The sequence below is a fragment of the Agelaius tricolor genome, unplaced genomic scaffold (genome assembly GCF_023055355.1).
Source record: "Agelaius tricolor isolate 1412-34295 unplaced genomic scaffold, bAgeTri1.0.p SCAF_11, whole genome shotgun sequence".
Taxonomy (NCBI): Eukaryota; Metazoa; Chordata; class Aves; order Passeriformes; family Icteridae; genus Agelaius; species Agelaius tricolor.
Genome location: NW_027269271.1, coordinates 15,942,165 through 15,966,829, shown reverse-complemented (window position 1 = coordinate 15,966,829; position 24,665 = coordinate 15,942,165).

The following is a 24,665-nucleotide window of genomic DNA, read 5'->3' as shown; positions in this document are numbered from 1 at the left end:
ATTTTTGTGGAGGTGTTGAAGACTGGGTCCAGGAGCCATCAGATGGATGAGACTTCATTAAATAGGTACAGCAGGGAACCCCTAGTCCTGTATCTCACACAGATTTTTCCCCACAAATTCATTTAATTAGCTCTCAATCTCTATCTATGGTTCCAGAACAATTCTATTCAATTTTTATATTACATGTTATATGTATTTTATAGTACATAATAAATAGTTTGTGAGCACTGTGGCCATGAATGGTTTGAAACAGCTTTTCCATGTCCAAATGAAGCTGATATAAATAATTTTTCATTTCTGCCAAAATTAAGGTTCAATTTTTTTCTTTTCAGACTTGAAAAATGTTGTTAAAAATTTCAAATCATCCAGGAAAGTTTATCAGGTTTCAATAAAATAGTAACTTCATTGTTAGCAACTGCTTAGTTCAATCGTTCATTAAATGGCTCCTTTCTACAATATAAGCATTGCATACAAAATAAAAATATATGGCTTCAAAATTCTGTTTAATGATATTTATTATAAAAATAAATTAAAAGGCATTTTGGGCCATCTTCATTTCCTCATAACATGCACCTTGCCTCTTTTAAAAATATACTAGTTCTGTGGTGGGCAAATCAGTCTCAGAAACGTCTCTTGTACTCTGCTGCATTTTAGAATGGAAAGAGTAGGTTCTTAGAAATAACTTCATCCACTAGGAATGAGAAATCATTGTTTTGTGGTCAGCAAGTATTTTAGAAAACAATGGTAATTGATTTTTCTTTAAAAAATGTGTCCTGTAAGCTTATTGGTTGTTTTCTTTTGGTTTTCCAAGAACAGTATGTTTCAAAGTTTCATGAAGCACTCTGTCATATGTGGCAGTCTCAAAGTTTGTTCCATCTTGATGTATTTTAAGATTGGAATACATGTTGTTGCTTTTGGAGCGTGCAACCCACAGTCAGTGAGTGTTTTTAAATGACCTTTCATGCAAGATCAAAGTGTAAACAACATGCTTGTCACTCCTATCTCCTTGTGGACAATGGCCCTGGAAAAATTTTTTTTCTCTCTCATCCTAGATATTTCAGTGTGGAGATCTTAAGCAATGATATCCTTTTTCTTTGAAGCTACTGAGCTTTAAAAAGCTGTTCCTCATGTTCTGAACAGTTTGAATTAGAAAAATAGAAGGACATATGATAAGCCCTAAATGTTTAACAGCAGAGGAACTTTTGGAAGCATTCATCAAGGTCTTCCTCATTTTCTGTCAGTGATATGGTTTACACAGTAGTGGGACCAGAATTCCTTCATTCCTTATGAAGGTAGGGTTTTATTCCTTCATTACATCTATAGATGTCATATTATTTATACCGACTGATGTGAATACTTGAGTACTTCTTGAAGCTAACTATTGTGAGCTGTTTTGAAGCCTTGAATTGCTACCACCTAGAGAGGTTAAGTAATAATAATTATGACATGCAGTGACACCTGTGGTCTAAAAGAAGGACTGGTTTGAAACCTGTAAAAGGTCAGTAAAAAAAAATCATTTTCCCCTTCTCACATTTATGTGGGACCAAGGATTTTATCACCATTCTGTTGGGGTCTGAAGCCAAAATGCTGCATGTGCTGAGCAACTTTGAAAACTTAGCTATTATTGTAGCTAACCACCTTATGTATATTTAGCCCCATCTCATGTAAATTATGTAAACATCTTGGTTCTACAAGTTTGAGCTGGAATTTTGTAAGTTGTCTCACAAGACTTTCAGTTGCTACTTGAGCTGGAAAAGTATTGTGATGCCTAGGCTTTCTTGTGGTAGTTTGGCATGTCATATTCAGGCCTGGGCAAAACTGGGATGAGCATACATTTGCAAAAAAAAAAAAAGAATGAAAACCAATTCCTCTGTAAATCTTATAAACATCAAGAAAATGTTCAGGTATGAGGCACTGTAAATGGTTTACTCTTTCATTGCCTGCCAAACCTTACAAAGAAAGCATCCAAAGTTTCCTTGCCTGCTTCTTATAGATGCCTTATTCAAAAAAGCCTATCTCTTATGTATGAGTTCTGTGCCTTCACATATAAGTTGAATGTAGCAAGTACATCTACAATAAAAAATTAATTAAAAAATACAATAAAAATTAGTGCAAATGGATCCTCACTGCTGGGAGGCACACTCTCATCTACCAATAGCCTTAAGTTAATAGTATACTGCCTTCCATTAGAAAAGACAACATGGAGAAAAATTTACAATTTTTTTTTTTTGTTTGTTCTAAAGCCACTTTAATTCCAAGTTTCATGGCTCCAAAATTGTCCTATCTTTTTATGGATTTTTATGGAAGAGGTCACATTCTCAATTGTTTTAATAGGTGAATAGACAAATGTGAGGTAAGAAAAAGCCACCAAAGAAACAGTGTGTAAAGCAAATTAAAAGGAGATTGATATGATTTCAAGATGGTGATATAGCAATCCATGCTGAGTTTACAGTGCTTGTGGTTTATAGCATGTGCCATAATTACTTCAGCTTAGAGCTGAATTGACTTTGAAAATCCCGAAAGAGTTACTGAGACTATAAAAAGTGATACTTTGACTTTAGCAAATTTTTTCCAAGAGGGAGAAGTTGAATTTTAAAATGGAATTTCAACTACCAATGCTGCTTTCTGAGCCAGGTCCAGAAAAAATGTCTATTTGGTTCAGCCATCTATTTTGATGCATGCTTAGCTCAGAAACCATGTACAGAGAAAGTTATGGTACTCAGAAAAGACAGGCATGTACAGCTTCCACAGCAAATTGAGAAGGCATTTTCTATTGAAAAATATTATTTATGCCATCAGTACTTCAGTTACTGTCTTTATGTAAGGACAGTGTTCCAAGATGAAGAAGTCTGCTAAGCTCACTTGACATACAAACATAGAGCCAGTTGTGGCAGCTGCATAGAAATTATGGAACAATCTTCAGTCAAAGGAGAGTTGGGAAAAGGGGAAAAGGGTATCCAAACATTTTCAAGTTCAACTCCCTTCAGTTAAAAAAAAATTGCACCAAAATAAAAAGAATAGAATCACAATATTCCCCAAACCAGGGTTTTTTTAATAGAGCAAAATTAACTCATTTGGAATCTAAGCTGGAAAAAAACAAAGCCATCTCCAGCCTTGATTTCCCTAACAAACCACAAATAGCTATTTGCATATCACAGTAATGCATCTGAACTCCTACCATTACATAAAGCTTTCCCAGCAAGTTTTCAGTTACAGACACAAAGAGCAGCTGTTCAAAAAACTGGTGAGCTCTGATTGTTACCATTGGAAAGAAACTTGGAGCAAGAACATTTAATACAAAAGGTAGGGTTCCTGAGGTAAACAATACCTCAAGAGGGGTACATGAGCTCTCTAGTTTGAGTGCAAAAAGTCAGTGGTGAACCTGCTATATATGATATTTCATGGCTCTTTCTGAGATACATGACCCACCATTCTGAAAGGTTCTGCAGAATGTTACAGATCAGTCTATTTGCTTCTCAATATGATGTGTATTTCACCAATCTTCTCTAATCTCATGATGTTTTTGCTTGCTGTGCAGGTGAACATTTTTATTATCAGTAGTAGCTGTGCTTGGTCTGCCTACTTCCCATGTAATAGGTAGCCATGATAAATACTTTATTTGAGAATACAGCCTAGAGAAATGGTACAAAAATTTGGTGTAAATATGCATGGGGAGAAATTATTGTGGCTTGATGGGCAAAGGAACCTTTCTTTCGTGCACTGGGACCAGTTCAGTGGTATGTGTAAAAAAACTATTTCTGTAGGTTTTTTTGGAGTCCTCAGTCCATGTGAGGGTTGAAAGGGTCTGAGTGTTTTACCGAGAACTGGTCATGAAACAGCTTGGCCAAAAGTCACATCTCTTGTACATTTCTGTTGTTAAACTGCTTTTGACCAGCCATAGCACTGATGCAGGATGAATGTCTGGGCTCAGGCAGAACTGATCATATCAAGAATTAGCAGTGCATGAAGAGACCAACATGTCCAGCATATCCAGTCCAGCATGTACCAGCAATCAATGTCACATTTCCTCAGGTCCAGAGTCTCTCCATCCAGGATCATACTCTCTCATCCTAATTCTCTTTCCTTATACATAATTTCAACTTTTTGTGGTCTCTGGAGACATACACATCTCTTGCCTTCTTGGAAGAGCTGCCCAACTAATTCATTACCCACTCTTTGTTCTTTTTCTTCCAGATCCTCAATTTAACAAGATGGACAAATATCTTTATCAGACAATTTACAGGCTTACTCAAGACTAACTAATACTGACTTAGCTTAGTTTTCCCCAGAAGCATTGAAGACTTGCTAGAGCTCATTACAGGCCCTTAAGAAACCTGAGGAAAAAAATCTGAGGGAACAACACTTGTGCATAAAACCTAACTCTCAAATCGGCAGTGCAGTTGAACAATTACTCACCTCACCAAGTAACTTTCAATAAAGTAAATGTTAACAACATTAAATTTATTTTTGGAACACTCAAGTTTGTTGAGCAACACTAATTTCCTTTTCCTGTTAAGGGCCACATATCCTAGAAGAAACTACATCTTTCACTCTCCAAGCCTGTCACATGAATAATGGGATTGCAGCATTGGAGACCATTTATATAAAATTTAAAACATTTTTTTTTCTATAAAAGTTACATTTTTATTATATTTTTAGTTATATAAAATTATTTTTTTTTAGTTTGCACAAAGTTCTATGCTTTACTAATTTACTTGTATCTCTATACTCAAACAAAAAGCTTTCATAATACAATGCATGCAGATTTGTGGAAATTAGGATTTATTTACATGAAATCACAAGTGTATTATTCTTACTAACTTAAACTGAAAGAAAGCCTTCATTTAAGTGACTTAATCATACCCAGAAAGCATGTAATAAAATAATGACCTCTATTACAGATCATAAGTAGCAATCAAATCTCTACAAAATAATGATCAAACCAGATAATAGGTCTGATTACATTCAAAATCATGTGCTTCTACTCTGTTTTATTTCCAGAGTGTGAAGTAGAAATTGACTTATGAGAAGATGCTGGGCCAACAACAGAAGGGAGTCTAAGTACATTGAAGAATGCCAATTAAGTCTGGAGGAAGCCTAAATTGGGGTAGCTTACCTCTTCTTCCAGACTGTGCATATCCTATCACTCTAAACCCCCTTAAGACTGACTCAGACATGTTCACTGAGATTTAGTTACTTAGGTGAACTAAGTAAGGTGTGACTTCTATATTGCCTTTAAATATGATGATACAATACCCAAATTAGTATAGCTCATATTCCTAGAGGCTGGAAGAGAATAGTAAATGAAGAAAAAGTAAAGTAAATAAAGAAAAGCAGCAAATTGGAAAGAGAAAGAAACTACAGCAAAAGGCACCTTTCCAGTGATCTCTTTCTGGTTTGGCTGCCTGTGGGGTACTCCAGTATAGCCCATGGTGCAAGTGGCCAGTGGAGTTTAACATAGTCCAATGTTTCAAAAGCTGGTTCCACCAGGGCCTCTTAAGCCCATGTCTCCCAAACCTTTGGAATGTGCTAAAAACTCTTTGACCTGCAATCATCTGACAAATTTGCATGTTGGGATCTTTTTTTGCTTTTCTTTCTGACAGAAGCATGAAGTATTGACTTGATTACCTCTTTCAGCCTTCCATAATAGAAATATAAGATTAATTCCTCCATACTTCTGCTGTTACCAGTCAACAAATCTGGTTTCATAATTTATGTGTCAAAGTCTTTACATTTTCAGGGCAACAGTTACTATCCTGATTGCAAGAATCTAGTCTCCCTTGAAATATTAAATCCTAGATATTTAAGATAAAAGACATATCCATATGACAAAGAAGATAGAGATGCAAGCCTCTCTTTTTGGTCCACTCTGGCTGAAACCAGCTAGCTCTGGGGCAGATGTAATTTAGAACTACAGTAACTGCTACTAAGCATTGTATCAGGGTATATGAAGACTCCTCTTTTCAAAGGGTTCTCAATAAGATCCAAACACCTGACATTTGTAATTAGTACAGGATGCAATATCCACCTCTTTTTGTCTTTTTTTTTTTTTTAAATAGAGCCCTACTCAGGTTCTCTCCCAACTCCTTCAGGAGGTAACTGAGATTGCCTTATACTCATCTTTCCTGTAACCACCATGCCACAATTTATGCTAAATGGGAGGAAAGTCCCTTGCTTACTTTATTCTGGAATCCCTTCTAATGGAATCCACTCTGCAAAGCCTGATTAGCAGGACAGGGAACAGAGCAAGCATGACTACAGCTTAGTTGTCAAAGGATAGAGAGTGTGTACAGACTTTTCAGATGTAAACTTCTATCCACAGAATTTGAGAGACCCCCCAATACCACCCTAAAATACTGTGTCTGTGTCTGGGAACAGTCACCCACTGATAGTATTATCAATTGCCTTTGCAAACTTTTTGTTTCATTATCTTCATTCAGTATAAAAAAGACAACATTTGTTTGTTCAGTAGCTGTACAGATCCCACAGCAATAACAACCAAAACATACCTTAGACACTGCATTGGTGATTCATGATGATGTGAACAGGTTAATCTAAATTCCTAACTTGCTAAAGGAAAATTAAAAGCTTCTCATTTTGCTAACAGAACATTTTGTTTGCTCATCTGCTTCACCCCAGTACAGTCTCAAAGAACTGCCTGAAGCCGTTCAAACAGCCCTCAACAAACCTGAATATCTGTTTTGATCCCCACATTTGCAAACTGGAAATCTAACTGAAAGTCAAGTGCTGATTAATAGTGACATCAAAGCCATGGCTTTAAGAATATGTTTCATCAGTAGAATGAGGTTTGTGTGGGCTAGACACCCAATTCCAATCCATTGCTATAATCATAAATCTACAGAGATGACTAAGGTTTGCAGGTTACAAAGAGCCAACAGAGAATGTACAGAAAAGGCAGAGAGAGCACAGAAAGCCACCACATACTAAGTTAATAGAAGCAGCTTTAAGAACTTATTAACAGCATTGCTGAAAATTAAATAGGAGAGAAGTTTATTTATAAATGTCAGGCAACTGCTCCATCTGCAATCCACTCTCTAGGCAGAGGAGAACAAAACCTGGTGAGACTCAAAGTCTGAGAGAGAAAGATGGTACAGCATCTTTTCTATCCACTTACCATTAGCTTAAATTGTATATTACTTGCTGGAGATATATATAAACATCATATATTACAGCATGTGCAGGCCAAACTAGTTCAAATTCAACAATTTTCTCCACAGCACCCTGGCCTCCCTGACCCCAGGCGGGGATCAAGAGAGCCTCCTTGGGTGCAGGTTTGGTTGCATTTTGCTTCAACCTGAGGCAGCAACTCCCGTTACCCTGTGTCAGAAAGCAATCAGCTGTCCATAGCAGTGGGCCCAGGAGTAATTTTCAAAGTCAAAATGGTGCTGCAAGGTGTTGAGACCCCACTAGGAGCCCTGTGGGCACATTCACATCAATATGCCCCATGCTAATGCCTGCACCTTAAACACAGCCCCGCACTGGTCACAGTGCCACAAAACACGCGAAGAGCAAGCCTTGAAAATACCTCATTGGGAGAGCTCAAAATACCATAAGCAGGTCTCAGACACCACAGTCATGCTTTGGGAAGGTGTTATTAGTACCTAGAAAGGGCTCTGGGCAATGAGAGCTTGTGTGCTAGACACAATGAATCCACAGATACTCAGGTAATCAGTTGCTTGTGGGGAGGGCTGACGTGAGCTAATTCTCTGAAAAGAGCTTATTGATAACTATGGGAAATCATAATTGCACATTGCTCCTATCCAATACTGCAGTTTAACACTAAAGTTCCAATTGTACTTCGTAATTGAGAGTTATTTAATAATTGAATAAATACTAAGTAATAATTTAATAGCATACTTTGTTTACAAATATCTGTACACAATGTGCTCTTTTAATACCACCAGCAGCATTTATTTGCTTGTCAATACTGTTCTTTAGGAAAGTCATGTGGCACTGCAGTATCTGCTACAAAGCAGTTGCAACCTTATGAACTCAGCCTGAAACATACTACTATACATATTGATTCTGAGTATAAATATTGTCACATTGCATAATTTTATCAATTTAATTTCTAAAACTTAGTCAAAATAAATTTGGCAATTGAAGGTTTAAAAAATTGTTCTATGCCTTATTAACTACATTTGTTTACTATATTTTTTACTACATTAACTACTACTTCATTTATCTAAAATTAAAAGAAAATTGGATTTCTCACATTCTACACTAACTGTTTCTGTATTACACTGCCAGTATCTCAGGGCAGAGATTGTCTTATATTACATGCATGCAACACAATATACACACTTATCCCTCACATAGTATTCATAATAAAATAGTAACAGAAAGCCCTAACTGCAGCTCACCAAAAAGGTTTAGAAGGAGAAGAAGGCAGATTAATCAGATGTCAAATAAACAGAGTCATTTTGTCAAACAAAATGAGTCTTTATGAGTCAAGCACTGAGCTCAAGGCTGAGCTAGGTTTTCTCCCAAACCTGTAAGATACAGTATCCTTCCCTCTGTGAATGAGATACAAATATTATGCATTATAGCAAAGACCCTGCAGAAATGGTTCACACTCCTGACCAATTTTTTCAAAACCCCTTTCACATCTAGAGTGGATCTGTTTTTCCTCATGCTTTGAGGCATGGGAAAACATGGGGCATGCTTATCCTCAGAGAGTTGGCCCCATCCCCAGCTATGCAGAGTTAACATGATGATCTTCTCTATAGAGCTGTGAGGGTGAAAGGCTCCTCTCTGCTTTCTCTCCAGCCTCTATAAGTCAACATAGTAAATTGAGGATACTTTCTGAGATGGCTTTTATGTGTCACACAGAAATGGAGCAATTAGGGGATCTGAGAATAAGTACACACTACAGAGAACAATCACAGTGGGGAAATACAGCTTGAGACACCTCCCAGGAGCATGCTTGAGCAAAGCCCTGCAACTGGGGCAGTTATCAAAAGCTACCACAGAGTGAATTATTAGAGAAGGGCTAAAATTAAATGGCCAGTCTGAAAAAATGCTGAATGGGGGCTGCCAATAAAATTTGTCTGCAAGTCTCTACCCAAGCGGTAGAGGGCTGCACAATTTCTCCAGCATGGGAAAGGTTTAACATGACAGAAGGCATAACTGAGGCTGTGCCTGATCCTGGGGAGGGGCCCAGCTTAGCTCCAGGCTAGAAAACAGCCCATCTGGGATATAACAGGGCAGCACTGGTTAAACAGGATCCATTTGGCAGGAAATGAGTGAGGTGGACAGGCCTTGAGCACATCAAGTGAGTGACTGAACCTTGGGTGCTTGCAGGGCAGGTTTGGCTTGGCCAGTGCCCCTTGATTTGTCCAAATACAGGGCAGGGGAAATGGAGCCAAATTCACACCTGTGCTGGTTGCTCCTTCAGGCCTCGGGTAGGTTTAGATCTTGTTAACGATTGAAATATGCCTGATTAAGATGACTACAACACGTTCCTGGTTCCCTGTTTTGTACATTGTCCCCTCATGAAAGCCTTGGTAGAAACCCTGTCCACTTTGGACAAACCCCGTCCTTTCCTTGGCAGAAACCCTGTCCACTTTGCTGCCTTCATGGTCAGGACCCACAGCTTTCATGAGTGCTGGAAACCTCAAACCCAAACCACAAGCTAGCATATGGTCACTTCTGGACCTCTCCTCAGTGCATCAGTCACTATTTTTTTTTTTGCCATTTGCCTTCAAGGAGGGCAAGCCAGGAGATATTAGGGTTCTCAAGCCAATTCTCCCTCCCCAGAGTCACTCCAAAGCAGCTCCAGCCTGTTTGGGGCAGCTTCATTTTATATCTGCTCTACTTATGGGCTTTAATCCCAGCAGCAGCAGTAATTAGTCCCTACCTTACACCACCTTTTGCTCTTGTCTGGGTTCTACATTTGTCATTTATCTGTCTCTGGGAGTGATTCAGCTCCTGTGTTACATGTGGAGGGACACTGATAGTGCTTGCTCTGCAAGTGTAGCACAGACCCTGCTCTATCAAATGCCTAAGCCCTGATATACTACAGAGCTCACAGCAATCCCTGGCAGTGGGGTCAATCACTATAAATATTCAACAGAGAAATGCTTGGGGAACAGTGAAACTGAGAAACTGAAGGATGATAGTTCTGGAGAAACAAATTACCCCCAAAGTCTGTATGATTTCTGGCCTCATACACTGAAGCATCAAGACTCAGAGCAGCCTTGCTAATTGTGAGGGAGAATTGGGGCTTTTGGGTCTATTTTGCTCAGAGACACCAAGTGTCTTGAGAGAGATAACACACTTTATCAGGCCATACAAGAGAACTGGAAAAAGGAGATACATTTTCAAGAACATAGGACCTGTATGCGGTCACTTAGTGTTTTGATCCTTTGAACATCATCACTCTTGGCTCAGTTTGAGCACTGCATCTTTCCAAAGGCACTAACTGATTTGGCTCTGTACAAAATGAATAAGAATATGGCAACTGAAAATTTATTCTTGACTAGAATTCTGAGGAATGAGTAATATATATCTTTTCCATTAATTTCTAATTAAGTATGGTAAATATAAAGATAGGTAAGTCGCCTCATTCAGGAACAAGTAGATCATCCAAGCAACAAATTTGTAGTATGGCTGTTTGGCATTTAGTCTAGCCTAGAAATTTGTACCCATTATCTTACCATTACTGGAAAATGGTACATCACTGACTGCATACTTCAGGCACATAATTTCAAGGGCAGGAAAGGCATATCAAAACCATCATTTTCTAATTCTGTAGATGAGGGTTTGTTTACACAGTCTTATACCATTTCAGATGATTGGAGGCAAGATCAGTAGAAAAAACTAGCTTTACTATAGATAATGTGAGCCTTGCCAGGCCTATTTCTTAAGGCTTATATTAATGTCAATACAAGTTTCAAGGGACTACCCATAGGATACTCTTGAAAATAAGATGTCACATTTCAATGAATTTAACCCAAGGCACAATTTTTTAAGTGCACACTGTAAATATTAAATAAATTTGTCTACTCCCTTGTAGCTGCTGCTTATTGTTTGAGAAATATTTCAACTTAAAAACGAAAAACTGTGAAAATTTTGGCATGTGCCAAAAGAATTTTAGAATTTTGACATAAACTGTGATCTAATTAAACAATAAGACCTGACAAAACAGTCACCACTGTCTGATAATGACCTCCCGGGGCAGTTAAACATACCAAAGCAAAGCAGAACAGACTGAGAAGGTCAGCAGCAGCACTAAGAAACCTTTTACAAGACGTCTAATCATTCTTGTAGCTCTCACTTTCTTTGTTTTATATTTCTTGTATTTAAAAAAATAAAACACACATGGAAATATAGGAAAGACATTGTTCTGATTTATCCGCATGTACAAAAACTCCAAAGTACAGCTATGTGGTCTATGTAAATAATCCTAGTCTGACGGACACATTATTTTGCAAACTTTATAAAACATAATTATTGTTCTCATGTAGCATAATAAATACCAACATACTGGGCCTAAAAAGAATGTGATGGAGGCAGACTGTACATGTGACTTACAATACTGCTGGCACAGGTATCCATCTAAAATGGAGACTAGAATATGTACAGTTCTGCATCCTCTGTCACATATAATGGTTCAAGTTCACAGTGGGGACAGAGTCTCTTTAAATGCCCTGAGCTAAGCTATTCACATACAATGTAGGATTTTCAGGCATCTTACAAATATGGAGTGAGAGTACCTAACTTCAGTGAGTTGAGCTGTGCCCCTATAGTAACTCAAAATGATGGATGCATTCACAGGTTAGTTCAAGGTTCTTGTGTGCTATATCTAAGTTTACACTGCCAAACATACTTCCATGGGCAGCTTCCTTTTCATCCATGACAAAGGAGAGCAGTGTTTAAGGCAGAACTAATCTGAGGAAATGTTTATATTTATAATGCATTTAAGTAACTGGAAACACAGCACATGTACCTCCTCATAGCTGAGAGAAATACAGCACCTCTCTTTACAGATCAGCAGTAGGGACCTCCCTTTATTATCTGCTGGTTCTTTCAAAGAGTGCTGGCAAAGAAGTGCTACATACAACACACCTCAACAAATTACACTATAAATTTGATTTCTGAAGCCAATTAAAAGTTTACACATAATACCAAAAAGCAATTCTTTGCAGAAAGGTAGTAACCATGTCCTGGTATAAAGTCTCTTCCTAATTTGGAGAAAAAGTCCATGTAAATACGTGTATGTGCACATACTGAAACTGCATGTAATCTGCTGCTCTGTAACATTCCTGCAGCGTGGCAATTACTATAGTAAGCTTATTACATTTACTCCAAGTATAGGATTTCCTGGATTCCAGAAAATTAATCCCAATATACTAATTTTTTTCTAATTAAGAATATCAGAGTACATGATATGCAAAACTTGATCCTATTTGCTTTTGTAAACATAAAAAGGATTCAGTCACCCCCCTTGTCCTCTAAAACATTTTAGTTTGTTTATCAGTTTTTAAGAGCTGATGCTGTGCTTACCTGCTGACTTCCATTGGGGTTTCTGTGTGGTTTAGTCTAAATACTCCTAATGCTGGACCTCTCATGCTATGAGCTACTTCAAAGGACAGAACTAGAAAAGGGACTGCTTTTTTAAAAAGCAAAATATCAAGGAGAAAAGATAGCATTTTGAACTCATGATATCATGTAAAAATCATAGGGAAAATCTATTAGAATGATAGATGGCATAAATTATAATATAAAACACCAGCAGAGGTGGTTTTTTCCCTGGAATAGCTTTGAAATTGAACAATCTCTGTTTTGTTCAAATTTATTGCTAAAGCCTCTAGTTGAAAAGTCACCAATGAACAGAATCAAAGTAATCAGATTTTTACATTACAAGAACTAGTAAAATCTTGGTTCACAGCTATGGTTTCCTAACGAAGCACCAGTACCTACAAATGAATATCATTTCCTGCCTCAAGGCTCCCCAGTGTTTTAAGTACAGTGCCCATTTATCCATCAGCATTGACCAGATACTGTTGGATTATGATCTGCCCTTCAGAAGCAACATAAAGCAGGTCCATTTTTTAAGGTTTAATGTAGCATGTAGTTTATTATAGTTTTTCTGGTCAAAGGAATTTTTCCCTAAATATTCCAATATAACCTAATCAAAACACAATTTTGATTTCTAGAGCAGACTTTTTTCTTGATCTACAATTGGTTGATTATATTATTAATCTAAAAAAATATATGTGTTCAAGCAGAGTGTTGATCAGGAGACTGACAGTCAAGTCACTTAGTAGTACTGATCAGAAGTAACAAATTTAAGCTAAAATTCTGTAACCAAACTGAAATTATGCCAGCTTCTACCAATCTGTGCAAAGCCCAGTGTCCTGTTCAGTGGCGGCAGTAGAGGAATGCAAGTACCACAGCTGCCCAAAATGTGTGCTAGACAGCCAAGAGGCAAATGACCAGAGTAACAGAGGAATGCACTGATTCAGCAGCCGCTAGCAGCGAGGCTCATATGAAATCCCAACCACAAATTAAATTAATCTCCTTCCATCATCAGAAAACACCAAAGGAAGGCAGAGTGCAACGAGCCATGCTGAAACAAGAAAGTGTTATTTATATCTTCCAGACCCAGCACTGGTGAATTTGGCCCTTCATCTATAAATTACCCATTTATGCCTTTAATAGGTATTTCAGGACCAATGATTTGTAAGACAAAAAGGAGGGCTGAGACTCATGCAATGGCTTAGTGCAGTTATGTGTTAACCAAAAGGTTCAGCCTTTGCCCTAAATTTTCTGGGCCAAATTATAACATTAATCAGAATGTAGTTCATTGAGTTGCATGGATATATTTGAAGGCTGAAGTTAGTTCTCTGTTTTGTCGGTTTCAGTACCTCAAATAGCACAATATGTTCCCAAGTAATATTTCCATGCAATCATCAAGATCTGAGGATTTCTGGAAAGAAATATATGCTTGGGGCCATTTTGTAGTTTATTAGGTCCCAGCATCTGAAGTGTTAACTTGTTTCATTGTTGGTCTGAGTGGAATTCTGGCAAACGATGGGATTTTTAAATTATCAAGTAAAAATAATAAAAAGCTTTTTTATATGGTAAACCATTCTTAAGCACACTTTTTTTGGCATTTTGTAAATGTAAAAATACCCAGATTTAAAAATTAAAGAATAGTTTATAATTATATGGGTAAATTCATCTTGAAGAGCAGGTCCTCTGTCCAAGTTACAACTCCTAATAAACACAGAATTATAATAAAACTAATGAAAAATGTAAACCAAACAGGTATCAGCAGGCACCACTGTAATTATTACCATGATTTGTTTATTGACAGCTATAACAAATTCTAGCAGACAGAAACTGGAATCTTAGGAATAGCAATTGCACTACATTTTAGTATCATTAGATACTAACTAGTAAGAACGGTTAGGCTGCTCTTACTTCAAAAGCTTGGGAAAATATCCCCAGAAGGAAAACTATTTTTAGCCCAAACCTTTATTTCTTGTAAGCGCTTAACAGGCTGCAAATATTGTCTGAGCAGCAGTCATTAGGGTGATGTAAAGGGCTGCAGCCTGCTCTCTGGTAGTATGCTCAGAGAGAACCAGCTTACAAACAAGTTACCACAGGGTAACACAGGGTGTGAACTTACAGTGCATCAGCTGCTCTCTCATAATTGCCTGTGTGCATGCTTTTATCCTGTGGTTACTTCAATACTTGTTTATTCTTTTGCATAGAGAGGTAAACTGCCTTGAATTATCTGAATAGCTGAGGGGAGAGAGGGTGCAGATGGGCTGATCCTCTGAAGCAGCTGATGTGCTGTGGGTCCTTTCCCTGACTCCACAAGAACAGGCCCTAAGCTCTTCCAGCACAAGTGACCTAACTCCAGCTGAGTGCAGTGACTCAGGATTTACATCACTGCAGCTGCAAGCAAGCCCAAGCCTTCACCCTTCCTCACATAAGGCCATACATAAGGCCATCATCAATTTTTAAGTCTAAGTCACAAGTGGAATCGGTTAAGAGATCAACCTAAAAAATCAATGACACAATATGGTACAGAGATAGCAGCAATCCTTCCTGTAGATCTCACATCTTTACTTTTAAATCTCTTCTGGACAGACCTGGCTTGTTTTGTTCTGCTGCTACTATATCTGAGTAAAATCAGAGATGGGCACAGAGTAAAAGATGGCATCTGGATTCCAGTTACCTGAATATATCTGAAATTTGAGCTCAGGCCCTGACTCTCATTTTGACATGGTCCTAACATCACACAGATGTGCAGACCCTTGTTGATCCTCGCTGATGCTTGTTGACCCTCCTGAGAGCAGGAGAATACAAACTCTCTACTAATGATGGCAAAGAGCAATGGAAATAATTTGCAAGAGATTTCCACTACTTTGGGAGACCAAGCATTATCACTAGGAGATAAGACACTGGCAATTCTTAATATAGGAAGTCTCACTCTGACCTCCAGCCCTCACAGAGCTTCAGAGCAACTGAACAACCTTCTGGATACGACTTTCACTTTGGTTTCACACACACAAATGGCCAGAGTTCAGCTCTGCATCTGTCTCTGTTGCTGGAAAGAAGAGTATCTCCTCAATAGCAGTCTCTCAAAGTTTATCTTCCTGAATTAAAGACTTATGGATATCTTTCAGCAGTGCAAAGAGTCTACAACTACTTCCTGTTCAGCTCCCCATGGTCATTTGCTGCTGCTCAAAGAAACTGGTGTGTGGCTGTCTCATTTGAGCACAGTCAAACTGGCTGACAGGTGGAAGCTCACAAATGCAAATTACTGAGGCAATACAGCTTTCTTCAACTGTGTTTAACTAGTTTTTAAAATAGCAGTACATTTTGAAGACAAAAATACCACTGTCAAGGCCAGCTATAATTTTTCTGAGGTGAATAAGATTAAAAAGATTTTTGGCATTCCTGCCATGGGGACCCCACCCCAGAAGCATACCACAGCAATCTCCACCTGCAGACTGTGTGTGTCTGTGCAGAGGTGTGCACATGCCCACATGTGGTTTTTCAGCCAAAGTGGATTTAGAATCCCATGGCTAAATTCTGTGCTCATTTACACCCGCTCTAATCCCAGCAAAATTAGTGGGAGAGCAGGCATGTGAGGCAGCACAGTGCTGGCCTCCAGACTGTGTGATTCCATTCAATAAACACACTGAGGCACTTGTGCTGAATGAATGCTTTTACCTTCTCCCTTTAAACCTGATATTTTAGATATTAAGAGAAAATAATTACATCCTCCTCCTGGGAGGTTTATTTCAAATCCTTGCTAGGGCCCCACTGTGGCCAGTGCTTACATTTTTCAAAATTGATTTTAGTCAGTATAAATAGTCTGAAGCTGCACGTGACATTTCCTCACCCGAACAATGACACACTATTGCAGAAACATTTCCCAATGCAACACGTGGGTTTGTGTTTTGGCATCATTTATTCATTAACCCTTTTGTCCTCTGCCAACAATAGATACATCTACCACATGAACAAACTGATTACTGTTGGCAATTAGAAGAGGACCTCGGATTAATATCTTAGCAGAGAGGCTCCTGCTTAGAAGGGATTGCACTCCTGTAACTTCACAAGTTACAACTTGTCAGCTGCACAATAGAAACAGATCATGCATGTGGCTTCAGTCAGCCCTAAAAGTAGACTAAAATACATTAGCTAAAATTACCTTCCTGGTATTGCTTGCTCCTCTTGAGCTGCATGCACAAACACTCTCCATTGAGAAGCAAATCAAATTATTTTAACCCCTATTTCACATGAAAACTGTTCATTGCAATTCCTTTTTTAGGTGAGAGAAAACTATTTTATTTCTTAAATTTACCTAATGATTTCTATTTCTGACTCTCTTCCTGGGTATCTAATCTGGGGAAAATAATAGAAGAAAAAGACAATTAGTTTCTTATGAAATAGGCTTTGAATATGAGAGTGTATGTTCACCTCAAAACAAAAATCAATATAAGTCTTTATTTCTAGGTTGGCACTCTAAGCCCATAGATGCAGGGTAAAAGACCTGTATATGAAGAAAAACCTATTTAGTAACTTTAACGACTGAGGTGTGTGGGTCAGGCATTCAGCACATTATAACTTCCAGAGGTAAATGCTCCAAGTTATAATTTTTATGCTTGATATTTACATAGATTTTTTTTTTTGCCGCAGGTCACAGGGATTCTGTCCATCCTTTCAGCTTTAACATTTTTATCCTGTTTCTATATATAAATTTTTAAATCCAGGATGTTATGAGGTGACAAAATGCTTATGGTGATTGATGTAAATACCCATAATGTGAAAGCAAATAGCTGCTATCCCATCTGAGCACCATGACCACTAAGAGCTTGCCTAAAATCAACTTCTGAAGATGTGAGGCACTGATGAAACACTACAAACTGTTTCATCTTTCCACATCTTGAAGTCTAAGTCCAGTAGAAACACCTTAACTAACCTGGCAGAATCTGCAGGGCTCTTGAAGAGCTCTAATATTAGCAGCCCTCTTGCTTCCACCACATGCAGAACTGGCTCACTACTTCAATTAAAATGTAATCTTAAAGGCAAATCCCCAAAGGCCAATTTCAGTAAAAAAACACTTGCACTGATTTTTATTGGCTCTAGACATAGCCACTGATACTCCTAGCCATGTCTTGATATGATTTTGGTCTGAGGAAGGCTGAATGCTTTAAATCCCTGAGCTTAAAACTCCTTCCTATGAGCTGAATTCAAAGCACATTGGTGTGACTGTGCTGTGCACACAAACACACATCAGTGAGAACAGCAGTTACTGCCCTTCTAAAACATTTGTCTATTGATTTTGTTACAGTATTAGTTACAGCCATATCTCCAGTCTGTGCTGTAAATCTGTTGCTGTTTAAATGTTTAAATGATAGTATAAAACTCAGATCATATTGATGTTGTGGGTAAATGATGTTTTAGCTCAGTGAGCTGCTGGAGCAACACTTAGCCAACTCTCTGAATTACTGCACTTCCTAGACATTTCGTACTTCAGGAATATGAGCAAAGTTTCAGCCTCTGGTTTTCTAACACTACAGTTTGAAATTTTACAGTAGCAGCTTAGGAAGAGCTCCTTGCTTCCACACTAAACTTTTCCAATGGGTATTTCAGTTTGTTTGCTATATTTCATTGACATTTGTGTGTACATACACACACATGCATGCACACATTTCATTGCTTATTTATAAAAGCCAGGGTGAGAATATGATCATATTGTATCAAAAATAATCCAGGAGAAAGAGCAGTAAAGCATGAAGCCTGAAAACCTTCCATCAAACATCTTGAAGTTGCTGTGGTTGTTACACTGACCTACATGAGTTGTTATTGCCATTTGGCTCTGAATTATTAACAATCAGTAGAAAGATTTAGCACCCTTTCAACTCCAGTTTTGTCTATATACTGTAAGATAAAAACAGTTTACACTCTATGCTAGCTAGAAAACATCTGTGAGCACCCCAGCACTCTGCTTCTAGTGTGGTAACCTTGTTAGTGCTCCACATAACTGCATGTAACCACTCAGCATGACAACCTTCTGCGTCTCTCTTTATGAATAATTTTGTTATACCACATCCATTTTCATGTGTTCTTTAGGAGAGCACACGACTACATTTATTAGAGTCCCCACCAGAGAATTATTCTTCTTGTTATCCTTAATGGTGCTATGTACAGCTCTCTCTGGATTGTAAGCTTGGCACTTTTCAAATCCCATTCACTAGGGGTTTTTTCCCTTTATTTTCTTTAAAATTCCAGCAAAGAATTTCACAGGTGGCAAAATAAATCTATGACATATATCAGAAGCAAATTTATCAGAACAAATGGAAGAATTTCAGGTGATTGTGGGATGAAAATGGAATTAAAGTTGAACTCTGTAACTTCAATGCAACATTTTATGAGGAAAGTTGTGATTTTTCAACCAAAATTTCAATTTTCTTTGAATGAAAAATGAGAACAAAAATGGGACCTATGCACAAAATTTTATTTGTCCCAGTTACCAATTTAATTACCATGTAAATTGGAAAATTGAGAAAAGGGTAGGAAAAAAGACTCAACATATTGCTCTACTTTTATTAAACTGGCAAAAAGGACCAGAATTTGAAGGGAAAGTATTGCTGCTTGTCGTGGATTGTCATATCTGTAAATCTGGTTTTATTAGAAAATACCATGAACTGCAGGGCATGCTTTAATGTTCCCAGGATGTCATAGAGATTTGTAGGTGAGGACCATGATCCAAGCTCCTTCCTCTTTGCTAAGCTAATAAGTATGATATACTTTGGGAAATTGAGGTGTCAGGGAAAAGGTTCTTCAGCAAAGTCATAATTATAAAAACAATGAGTCATCAGGCAGAGATAATGACATTACACCAAAATCCAGAAGATCTTAAGTATAAATTGGCTGGGCTGGTGGCAAAACACAAGCTCTTACTTGAGAAAGGTACTGTTCCAAAGGAGTTGGGCCATGGGAATATTGTCCCTTCAGTGCATAAGTGACATCTCAGAATGATCAAGGAATTAGAGTCTTGAATCATCCATCACATATCTGACCAGGTGAATTTGGTAAACTGATTCAAATAGGAAACTCGGCCTCAATCCCTTGAAATTCAGCACAGCTCTGTTGGTACTATAGCAATGTAAGGAAAGCCACCTGCCACAAGGTAACTGCAGGCAGAGTGAGCCTGTGACAAGTTTCTTCATGGAAAGCTACTAAGGAAGCCAAGTGGTTAGGAAGAGATACTGCTGGGGTAAAAATTTGTGCAGCAGAAAGCTGAGTATGGCATTCAGGTCAATATTCTGCTTAGCTAAAGGCTAACTCCTGAAGGCTTCTTCTATTTCATGGCCTGTAATGCCTGGGAGGTCCAGAAGCAGTGAGATGGCAGGGTATGGAGGAGTATTTATCTCAGGACAAAGTAGAACAATGATAATATGCTAAGACATCACAAGCGGCTATGCAAAGGGACCCAAAATTAATTGTTGACAATGGTAATGTACATCAAAATAGAAAATGTGAACCTTTCATGCCAAGAGCAAAATCTAAAATAGGAAAAAAAACCCCAGTAACATCTACAGCTGCCAGAAGAAAGGAATAAAGTGTTGGATGGGTGAGATATAATGAAAAACAATCAGACTGTTTGAATGCTCTGAAAAGACTAAGATTATTTACTCTAGAAGGGAGATGAACAAGATGAGGACATATTGGAAGCATGCTATCAAATGGCAGAGACAAAGTAAATCCTGTATTCTCTGTCATGATAGAGAGTCCAAAAAATCCTTAATCAAGTTAAAAGTTGAAGAATTCAAAATATTTGGTACCATTTATAGCCATTGAACATACACAGCACAAAAAACTTTCCAATATATAAAACTCATTCAACTTCTACAGAAGCAAACAAAAAAAGTCAGTTTTCAGAACTGAGTTTAAAAGGCACTGTTAAAGGAGTAATAAAGTACTTTCTTTCAAATTTAAACAATCTCAGCACATTATGTATTATCAATGCATTGAATTGGGAGAAAAATCATCCCACACCTTCCTAATGTAGGACAAATGAAGACACTAGTTTTCTCAAGTGTCTGCCATGGATCACTGTCAGAGACAAATCTAAAGTCCTTTCCAGAGTGCAGACAGCTCCATTTCTTTGTTTTGATTATATTTTTTTTCAATTTGCCAAACAGGAAAGTCAGCAAAGCAGAATCAGTAACCAGCTAATAGAAGGTGAATGTTAAACTATCTGCTGTCACTAAATAATTATATATTCACAATGCTCACAATGGAGAAGGTGGTTATTTTGCTACGTGGACTATAATTCAGACCCTCCCTTGCACTCTTCTGGCTGTGAGAAACAGTCCACTCCTCCAAGCACTGCAGATGCTAATCCTTCAGCCCTTCATTAAGACTGTTTCTCACACACAGGAGGACTTGTTTAGCTACATCACACAAAAGAACTCAGTGCCTGCACTGCACTACAGACTTGATTTGATATGAAAGCTGCTAGTCATCTCAGGACCTCCACTTCAAGAATATAAAAATGAGTGCTACAATATTTTGAAATACACTTTTCACTGTAAATTCCCAAATATGCTTTGATACTCATAAGAGAAAAATAGTTGTCAAAATAGTAATATTTTCTGTCAAATCACTATAGAAATTCCATATGGTTCAATGTCAGGTTTTGTATAGGAGAATCCAAAATCTGCTGCAGTCCATGAAGGGCAGGACATCTGGACCTTTCATTCACACTCCAGAGCCACACATTCATTAAGTAAGCCTATAGTTTGTAAAATTTCAAAGAAAAAAAACCACAATACAAAACAAGTGAAACTAATGCAGAAGGAGTTGCTGGAGTTTGGAAGGAGAATGAAAAAAATGATGCAAAATATAAACTGTCCTGGTCATCACAAAATGGACAAACTCTGAAACCACAAATTAGATATTCAATGTTAGCACCTGTAACTAATTCATAAAAATATATAGGAAAGGTGAGGAACATTATTAACAAAAATCTAGCAAGGATTTCCCAGACTACAACATGCCTCCCTAGGAGAACATGTGTGAAAGCCTGGCTGTACAGATACGGAAGGCTAAGACAGGTACATCATAATCAACACTTGGGGCTGGGTTGTGAGGACTCAAACTTTAAGCAGCTCATGAAATGCAGTTGTAAGAGCAACTCAGAATACATTTCCACAGCAGTTTGCAATTAGACTAAGTATGCCCTGTTAAGCACTACAGACAAGTTTAAATAATACCAGCAAGTTTCATGACCCAAATGCAGTGTCAGTCACCAAGTATTCCATAGATCCATCATTTTTGTGAACAAGTATGAAAGGGTTATAATGAATTCTTGAAAATTAATGAATAGGATGTTTAAATCATTGCTTTCCTAGTAGAGCAGAATTCAACTTCTCAGTAAAAGTTTAAACAAAGTTTAAAGCTGGTCATCCCTAAGGCAAAAAACTCATCAATTGCTATCCGTAAAAGAAGGAAATATTGGAAGTCCTTCAAGAACATCACAATGCCTCTGGAAGATTATCCATGAAAGGTTTACAAATTATTTGCACAGGACATTACATAACAGACTACAATGAAAATCAGATTGCTCATCTCCTACCTTAGTCTTTATCCAGACTTATAAAATTAAGTTTAAAACAATTTTGCTGTGAAAACTTCCATAAGAAAGGCATAGGACTTAAGTGTCTTATGGTGGGAATTCTTATTAGCTTACTGTGATATATTTTTCTAAAGATAATGAGAGGTTCTTGGATCAAAAGCTCTATCTAAGCATATTGTATAACTGTATGTTAACAGCAATAAGAACCTGTTTGGATAAAAGAATATTTCTTATTTGCACCTTTAATTGAGAGAACTGCAGGGCTAAGCAATACTAACACGTCTGAAATTTGAACAGAGAGAATACACTTCACTCCTACAGTGTCAGCCGAGTGGTACACAGTAATATACAAAACCACACATATTTGTAAGATTTAAATCTATTAGTCGATTTACAAACTGAAGTATTTTTCTTCTTTCAAATATACAGAAATACAGCCCATTCATAAATAAACTGTTAAAAGATTGCACTGGGGCTCAGATGCCACGCCAGCCAAAATCTCTGCAAGACAACTGGCCTACTTGGCATCCTCCTTTCTCTGCAAACCGCTCAGATACCTCTAGAAAAATAAAAGAAGCATCTGAGAACATTGGGGAATAATGAGCAGTGATCTGCTTGTTATGAAATGTATTCATCATATGGCTTGGAGGAGAGGTAACAGATGACTTCATTTAACAACATGGTTACAGTGACTCACTGCCGGGAATGGAAAGAGGTGACCCAGCTGATCAGCTGACTTTCCACTCCAACACTCCTTACCCCATCAGAGTGCCTTGGCATCCCAGCCACCCTGAGGCATGTGCAGCAGCTGCACCCCAGACACACTGTGCCCACCTCTTCCCCAGTGTGCAAAGAGCAAAAAGGTCAGTATTTCCTCTTGACCACAATCCTTGACCTAAACCATGATAGGACAGAAGACATGAGAAGGTGGTGACTGGTCCATTTTAAAGCTCTGATTTGCTTTGTCCATGATGCTCCATATTGCTGACAGGGGCAAGAGCTGACGGGAGATGGAGCAAACCGTATTCCAAAGCAAACGGATCTATCCGTTGGCCTCTCAGGAGGAGTTGGCTATATATCCTGGAATGCCTAACGTTCAGAGAATTTATCTTGGTAAAGGCTCAGGAAAATGTATGTTTTTATTTTACCCAAAGTAAAAATATCGGTCAATGTGAAATTAAAAAGTGAAAATAATACTCCCCCTTGTAAAAAAATTCCAGCCTCCTACACTGACTGTATCTTGTAGACGTCTAAAACAAATAACATGAATTTTATGTGGGTTTTTTTCTACTAAGATTTTATTGGTATTTATAATGTAGTACAGAGAGACTTTTAAGAGGGAAAAAGGCAAGTTACAATAACACACCAAAGCACTTGGAAAAGGCTGTGGTTGCAGAGGACACAGACCATGCTACCTTCCTCTTTCTTTCAAGGTGAGTAACAGAAAACAGCAGGCAAGTAATCCAAATCCTTTCTTTTGCCACTGAGGCACACAGTGGCATAGAAATAACATATTTCAGATGGTCACTTTTTCACATCTCATATTCTGATTTTAGCAAAAGACCTAGGTCTACAGAACACAGAGGTAGTATGTGTAGATCATCATTAATATAATGGTAGCAAACAATCAAAAAAATACCAAAACACAGTAGGCTGTGTTTGGCTCAAAAAGTAGTAATAAGTAGAAGGGTGAGCAGCCTGTGGTATAGTCCTGTAATGTAAGAGAGTTCTGAGCTTGAGCCAAATGTCAGTTAACTACACTGTCTGCAAAGGTGAAGCTTGTAACCATGGTTTTAAATCTCTGACCAGGTACCCAAGATACATTTGAGATGTACAAATGCAATTGTTCATGGCACTTGTTGAATGTAGCAGATTTTATACTTGAGTGTGTGATTGATAATAGCCAGTTAATCCTTTAGAATTCCCATAAATTAACTCTTGAGACCTCTCTTCAGTAGAGCATTGGGTAGTTTGTTATTTAGATTTTACAGTTATTGACACCTGACAACCTTTTCAGCTGCCAGTATCATCTACTACACTCTTAATCAGGAAAATTTAAGCAAGACCTCCTCCCAGGCTTGAGGATACTGGCCTTGAAAGCAAAAGCTCTGGTATCTTATTTCAAATCCAGTGGCTGTTCCTATGATCTCTCAAGGAATATCTAGTCATGTGGACTGAGATTAGACATGGAGCTAAGCTGGCTTTGTAATACTGTGCACAGAAAGTGATGGGCCTACATCAAGCTAGCTTAAAGATTGAGCTGGCTGTCCAACACCCCAGGCAGGGGTGAGAGGAGCTCCTGTTATTCCACTGGGTGATTGGACTGAATTCTAAATCATAGTTCCATTACATTTGAGAAGTTGTGGCAGTTCAGTAAATTTCCCACTGGATGAAAAAGGGAATAATCCCCTAAATTTTTTTAAAAGGGAAGTAAGGAAGACCTGGAGAGCTACAAACTAGTCAAATCTCACCTCTGTGCCCATCACAAGCACAGAGAGGATCCTCCAGAAAACTATGCTAAGGCACATGG